The following is a 7,575-nucleotide window of genomic DNA, read 5'->3' on the forward strand; positions in this document are numbered from 1 at the left end:
ACTGGCTCTAACAGAGCAGACAACAATGGGTCTAGTCACAAGCCATGGATCAAACAAACAGCAAATTGGTAAATGCCTGATAATAAATATAATCTAACCCAGATGTTTTATTATCTGGCCACGATAGCTATACACAAGCTGCTATAATGCTTTTGCCATAATTCTCCAATATAGTGTGCAATACGAAGGAAATTACGCTGGAATCACCACCTTACCTGTTCTACAAATTTCTATTTCAACTCAGGTTACTTTGTGTGGCATGTCCTTCAGTTTTTTTAAAAAAAACTAGCTCACCCTGGCTCCCACATAGAGAACAACTTACATCAGCTAAAAACCTTGTTCATACAGCCCTCAAGGTAAAATAAACACAAAAAAACAGCTTAAAACCTTCCCTGCTTTAAACTTGGTCATTAGTTTTATGTAACAAATTTTTAAATATGGTAGTGTATCCTTATCTGTGTTGAGTTATCAAGTAAGATAGTGTGAAATTAATATTAGATGAATGAAAATTAGCCATTTCTCTTCCACCCCCAGGCACTGTCTCTGTTTGGTGAGTCTGGGTGTTCTCCTCTACACTCTGTCTAGTTGGATCACCTGCGACGTTGACGAGTTTGAAGGAAGCTGTACACTGTGCGAGTACAACTACAATGAATTCCAAGTAATTGTATTACTTGATGTGATACATGCTGTACTGATCTTCATTTTTAGAGCATAACAGCACGGAGAGAGTCCTATAAGACAGACCTTCTGTTGTTTGTGTATAAGTTCCCTGTCTGGATCAAGACTTTTCTGGGTAAATTAAGCACGACCCCTTGAAGCCTTCGACATGCAAAAGAAAAACTGACAGAATAATTTAATTGGAAACTCATTTACACTCTGTTTGTATTTTAAAAAGTCATAAATAATAATGATAAAGCATGTCAGGTGTTGGGTCTAAACTCAGACCCCGCTGATCTAGGGACTTATTCCCGTGAAGGAAAAACAAGGCAACAGCGGTCGATCGATTTACTTGCGCAAGGGAGGCCTCGTCGGTATCTCAGGAACGCACTTCGAATCCTACCACAAAATGGTAGACTCCGGCCTCCGCTCACTGCCTTTTATTGGAAGGTACTTTTTATAGCATAAAGATATGAGTCGTATTAATGCGAATGCATGCTGGATATATGAATACTGGTCAATCAGTCTTGTGTTCAGCTATGTAGTGTTTTTGTGTGTGTGTGGTAGGCTTGTGGTGGATAACTGTTCCTGTAAGCCTGTTCAGTGGGTGGAGCGGCAGGAGTTTGTGGTTCCCTCCAATGTGCTCGGGCTGGTTTATGGTCAGACCGTGGTCTGGGTAGGAGCTCTCTTTTGCCCTCTGCTGCCCGCCATCAACACCTTGAAGTTTGTCATCCTGTTTTACTGCAAGAAGGTAAAGCTCTAGCTTTAACACCGCCAACACGTCACACGTTGCTTGGTGATTGTGTCCCTAATCCAGTATTAAATTGCAACTTTCTCCCCGCAGATAACACTCTTCGAAGACTGTCGGCCAGCGCTGAGGACGTTTCGTTCCACCACCTCCACCTTCTTTTTCCTGTTGGTGCTGCTGTTTGGATGAGGCTTGGCAACAGTTGTCATGATTTACAGTCTCTATGAGTGAGTGTTTCATACTTCCCTGTAACAGTTGCAACACAACTGCTTTTTCTGCAGCACTGTAAGAAAACTCGCTGGATGCTGTCACTGCTATAAACTTTGCATGAAAACATTTTTCATGTTATTTAACATTGCTGAGGACAAGTGTGTCCCTCTTCCTCAAACAGGATCCATCCCTCTTACGGTTGCGGTCCTTTCCATTCATCCAGTACCATGTGGTCGACTGTTCCCGATTCTCTCCACAATCTCTCTGAAGTCACAAAGGAGTTTCTCTTCTTCGTCGGCTCCCAGGCATTCTCCATCCCTCTTTTTGCATTATCAATGTGCGCGAACTCTCAGTATGCTATTTGTGTAATGATGACCTGCAGATTAAATAGTCCTTACTGTGCATTTCATGGAGTAATATTATGTCTCTCTTCTCCCTGGCAGTGTGGTGATGTGCTATGTCGTAGCTTTAGCAACTGTCTATGGGAGAAGCATTGCACTGCTAAAAGCTCAGCTTAAACTGGTAAACTGCTTCATTATTATTATTGTTGTTGTTGTTGTTAGATAAAGTCAGGTATTTAAGGAAAAAGCCAAAGAAGGAAAGTAAATACATCCTCTTTCAATTGTTCAGGACATAGTAACAAAAAAATCATCTGGTCCTTATCAGACTCTAACATGATGTTTTACACCATGTGATTACTTAACAAAAATTATGCCCAAATGCAGAAGCGCTGTGTGACAAACTAGGTACACTTCCTGATTCAGTAGCTGGTAGAACTACCGTGTTCTGTATGACTTTATTAGTCTCTCACATTGTTGTGAAGGAATTTTGGCCCACTACAGCTTTTCAGTATGTTTAAGGTCAGGACTTTGACTGGACCATTGCAGCGACCTTGGCTCTTTTCTTTGTCAACCATTCAGTTGTAGATTTGCTGCTGTTCTTGGGATCACTGTCCTGCTGTATGACCCAATTTCAGCCAAGCTTTAGCTGTCAGACAGATGGTCTCATAGTTGAATCTGAGTACTTTAGACTTAAGCTGTGTTGCCATGATTTACAGAGAAGAGGCTTTCTCCTGGCAACCTTTCCAAACAAGCCAGTCTTTTTCAAACTGTACTATCAGTTTTCTACAACTGCTTCTCCATCATGTTTCAGTATTTGTTACAAAATGAAACAGTCTAATACATTTATATGGATACACCGTAATAAAATGGGAATGGTTGGTGATATTAAAGCCAACAATAAGAAATCACTTTTAGTGTTCACCTTGACACGAAGTGTCCCACTGATATTTCAATCTTTTCCAGGTGGAAGTTAAAAAAACACTTTGTATTGTTCTTGGTTGTTTTTTGTAGTTTTACACATGTATGCTATCCCCCTGACAATAGCGATCACATCACCTCTTATATCTCCAAACATTATAAGTGAAGGACACAGAGATCCACTTCTTTACAGTCCCAAAATTAAATGGGGACCTTTTATATATGTCATTAGTCTTCATTTTGAAACAGTAAGTTAAATGGTTTCCTGATTCTCACATGGACTTATGGGTTTTTGGTTTACAGGAGAGCCGTGACAAACAGTTCCTGATCAAGCAGATTGAGAGCCTGAGTCGGCAAGCTCACATACTGACACATCATGCAGGAGTACAAGACTGAACACGACATATGGGCAAGGATTTACTGTCTTATAAAACAACATAATAAGACTTTTTTTATGATGTTTGTAATTTAATGCAGGTTGCGTTTTACCACACACGTCTGCACGAAGATAATTGTATTAAAAGTTGTGATTTTTTTAAAAGGAATACATAAAGAAGGAGAATTAAAACTTGATCATTATTAGAGTATGACATTTCCACTATGTAAATAGATTAGTGCCTTTTCTGTCTGTCCTTCAAAGCAGATATTCTTTTCTTTACAGAATAAAATAAAATCAGAAACATAACAGCCCCCTCTGCTGTCGCCATTGTGTTATTGCTTCAACATGGAGCTACTGTTTACTTCCTGTTTGGGTCTGCCTGTTACATATGCATGTGACCTTTTTCACTTTCACAAGTGTCACCAACTTTTCCCCTCTTCTTCTTCAGGACCCTGGAGAAAAACAAAAAGAAAGGCAAGATCTTTTAAGGACAGTCGGCAGGACCACCCCAACTCAAGAAAGTTTTGTTTGCCAATGTTGCCAGTCAGGACACCAGTGTGTGGCTCTGATATTACCCCACCTCCTCCCGATCTTCCTCTATCCTCCCCTCTTCAGGACCCTGGAGAAAAACAAAAAGAAAGGCAAGATCTTTTAAGGACAGTCGGCAGGACCACCCCAACTCAAGAAAGTTTTGTTTGCCAATGTTGCCAGTCAGGACACCAGTGTGTGGCTCGGCTATTACCCCACCTCCTCCCGATCTTCCTCTATCCTCCCCTCTTCTCCTCTCCCTCTTCTTCTGTCCCTGCTCTGTCTGCCAGCACAGCCGTGCTCCTGCTCCCAGCTGCTAGAGGGTGCATGTAAGGCCAGAACAGCCTCTGCAGAGCCCCCTGGCTGCCTAAGAACTAGTCATCATTATCTTCTTCATCATCCTCAAGGAATGTTTATTTCCCATATTATTTTAATTATTATTGTTGATGTTATTATTATTTTATTGTTACAAGTAAATACTGTTCTCCACCCCCAAATCTGCTGCTTTCTTTCTTCCCAAGGTTGATTTTAAATGACTGGGGTGTGTAGATTTATCATTTACCTGCGGCCACGCCAGTGTTTATCTTTTGCTTTAATTTTGTGCTGATTAAATCGTTAGAGAGTGATATGAAATGCTGAATATGGAATATGTACCAATAATCTTTATAAATGGCGGCCAAATTTCCCCAACCTTTAAACATCTGTGTTGGCCCGCAGTTTCACAATCGGTTCATCCCTACAAATACCCACAAGTTAAGTCTGTACAATCAGTTTCTGTTGAAATACTTGTTTACAGGAAAAGTTAAAGTATATGAACATTTAACCTGACCTTCAAATGTGTATCAAAGTAAGTGTTGGAGCTATTTGTTCTTTATTTTTATTATTTTGAAATTAGTTAAAGTTTGTTGTTAGCTTACTTATATTTTGGGGTTTATTTACAAGTTTATTTGTAGGTTAATATTTTGTTTCAATGTTTTGTTTGTTTGATGTTACCTTGTTAAATTAGTTAGTGAGAGCTGTAGGGCCATTTTGTTTCTATAAATAAAGAGACTGGTATAGGACCAGCATGCACTGGGGTGGGCCTATGGTTTTTTTTACCAGAGCAGGAGAAGCAGGAGGAAGTAACAAAAAATGGATCTTGTTATTGCTTGCCAAACTGGATAAATAACCCATAAAAACGCAACTTTCAAGTTTGGACAGTGGACTTCTTTTGCCTGCGTACGAAATATTATCTCAGTGCAGTAGTGGCTTGTGGACTTTTAATTGTGGGATGTTTGGTCTGTCAAACAAAAGCAATTGCCACTACAGTAAGAAAAGGACAAGGCATTAACGAATCCTTTCTGTTTTGGTTTTGAGTGTACCTGTTAAACCTGTAACCCTCGTCCCATCAGCGCAGCAGGCTAGAACACCAGTTTTGTGAAGGAAACATAAACATAAAAGAATGCTTTTTTTTATTTTTATTATTATAGCCCCTCAATTAAAACACGTGCTCTGGTAATTTTGAATTATTAAATGATTTCTATAATGACAATATAGGAGACTGTTTTACCACTAGGTGTCGCTCTGTGCACTTTAAGTGTTAGGGCGATTTTCAATGGCACTAAATGTGATATTTTATACATTAAATAATATGTACAGACTATAAAAGTTGAATGGAGACAAATCACACGGATGGAAATGTAGTTTTTCTCTCCGATCTTCAGCCTTGAATCGACGCCGGGTCACAGAGCTCCTGCGGGGATGAAACCAACAGTTGACCAGGCAGATGTAAGCTGATGTGAGTGTAGATTTATGAAAGTGTTAATCCCAAGAGCTTCTCTTCCCCATCAGACCCACAAAGGTTTGAAATTTTTGCCCTAGAAAGAAAAACAGCATTTCACCATTTTTTTTACCTCTGAAATAATACTGAACTGAATTGCAATGCCTGCCGTCCGTGTTTTTCCTGTTTGTGAAGAATTAAATGGATGAGTGAACTCTCTCTGGGTAGATGAGCAGTTTAAAACATAAATCTGCATAAATTTGTTCAAAATGCCGTCATATCATCCCAATGTTCCCACTAATTTTTCATGTGTCTGCGCGAACACACAAACTCCCTAAGCGGTCCCTTGGACCACTGTGAGCGACATCAGATGTGTGCACTGTGGTCACGCCAGCATCGAATCCATCCAAGTTACATGGTTTATTAAAATAATCAAATTACAGCATTTACATTTATGTTAGACTACTTTTAAACTGCTTTAGCCCACTTACAATGAAAATGTAAAAAAAAGAATCTAGCCATTGGCCTGTGTAGTATGTTAACACTATTGGAAGTAAAAATAACTTGAACTCCAATTTCGAAAACACAACTTTATGACTTTGTGTTTTTTATGAGTATGAGTCTGTGGTCTGGGAGAGAGTCCTGTAACTCTCTGTCTGCAAAATATAGTATATAATGACCAATGCTGGGCAATTAATTATATAGTTACTTCTTCAAAAAAGTAACTCAGTTTGGCAAACAAAAGTTTTTTGCAGCTATTTTTTTTTAAATGCAGCCAAGGCGTTTTTAAATAAACATTTCAAACTATTTACAGAACAATCAGCTGTTCTGCATCAAATTTGATGCCACACAAATTATTTGTGCCACTCCAAAAAATTAATTCTGTCCACTATGAGATAAAGGAGCACAACAGCCAGATACCTGCAGGCCTGATGCATCACTTCTGTAACACCTGTAACATTCAGCAGTCGCCTCATTGTTCTGACACACACAACAAAACTATTAACTACACTACACACTAACTACACAAGATTTGCGCTAAACGTCTCAAATCTCTCACATCTCAAAACACGCCGTCACTCCTAAAACTTCCCCCCGTTTCTTAACAACTAGATGCCACGTTGCCATATCATTTTTTTCATTGGTCGACATGGTACTTTTTTGAACGAATAGGAAAGGCAGAGGGGGGTGGGGGTTTGTCTTTGCTCACAGGTGGAGAGTGCTTTCGAGCGTTTTCCTTATAAAACGTCGTTTTTACCGTTTCTTCCCACAGTAAATATAAACAACGATAGTATTCAGGAAGAAAACCAAACATTGCATATATTTTTATCATAACTCTGGTTTTATGTGGCCTATCAACACAATTTAAAAACTGGTATAAAGTCCACACTTTTTCCGTCAATTGTTCTGTCTGTCCTGCTCACATCTCCAATGGTTGTACACGTTGTCATTAATGTGGCTTCACTCCACATCAGCCATGCTGCTTTGCTAGCTAAAACACCGGTGTCGGCACATAAGGACGCTGTCATAGCCTGTCAGCGACGTTGATTAGCTGCGTATATACGAATGTGAATCGCATTATTGGCTGGACTATGGGATAAGGTGGCATCGTTCTAATCCCATACGGGAGTAGCCAGCCACTTACTGACTAACACTGCAAAACAGAATTGTTAAAGTTTTAATTTCAATTCAGGTTAGATTTTTTTTTGTGCGCAACGCAGATTTGCTGTGCGCAGTGACCGTGCCAGCAGTGCGCAATTGCGCATGTGCGCAGCTTAGAGGGAACATCGTCCTACCAGACTCCTTTCTCCCCATAAATTCAAGATGTTGGCGAGATCCTATTTTACGTACCATTATGTTTTCTAAGAAAACAAAGACATTTTGTTGTTTTGGTACAAATTATACAAACAAGTCCCCCCAAAATACATAAATAAAAGAACTTGAGTTTCTGTAAAGGAGTGATTTCACACATCACTTGCCCACCTGTAGAGCCGCCCTTGTATTATGTATACATTTCATTTTGTTTGTTTGTTTA

The 7,575-nt window shown here is 39.6% G+C and overlaps 1 protein-coding gene across 3 annotated transcripts in view; it reads left to right on the forward strand.

The window, feature by feature from the left end:
- The window catches only part of LOC134637832 (potassium/sodium hyperpolarization-activated cyclic nucleotide-gated channel 3-like), a 42,432-nt gene extending 36,772 nt beyond the window's left edge, over positions 1-5,660 (forward strand). For 2 of the 3 annotated variants that reach the window (XM_063488356.2, XM_065471795.1), the window contains 6 exons: positions 535-1,408; positions 1,502-1,632; positions 1,797-1,952; positions 2,059-2,137; positions 3,178-3,283; positions 3,702-5,660. The gene's annotated coding sequence lies outside the window, so the exon portion shown is untranslated. The remainder of the gene's footprint in view (positions 1-534; positions 1,409-1,501; positions 1,633-1,796; positions 1,953-2,058; positions 2,138-3,177; positions 3,284-3,701) is intronic. The other variant, XM_065471796.1, reaches the window with a different exon arrangement.
- The last annotated feature ends 1,915 nt before the right edge of the window (positions 5,661-7,575 follow it).

This window comes from Pelmatolapia mariae, linkage group LG10_11, assembly GCF_036321145.2.
Source record: "Pelmatolapia mariae isolate MD_Pm_ZW linkage group LG10_11, Pm_UMD_F_2, whole genome shotgun sequence".
In the NCBI taxonomy this organism is placed as follows: domain Eukaryota; kingdom Metazoa; phylum Chordata; class Actinopteri; order Cichliformes; family Cichlidae; genus Pelmatolapia; species Pelmatolapia mariae.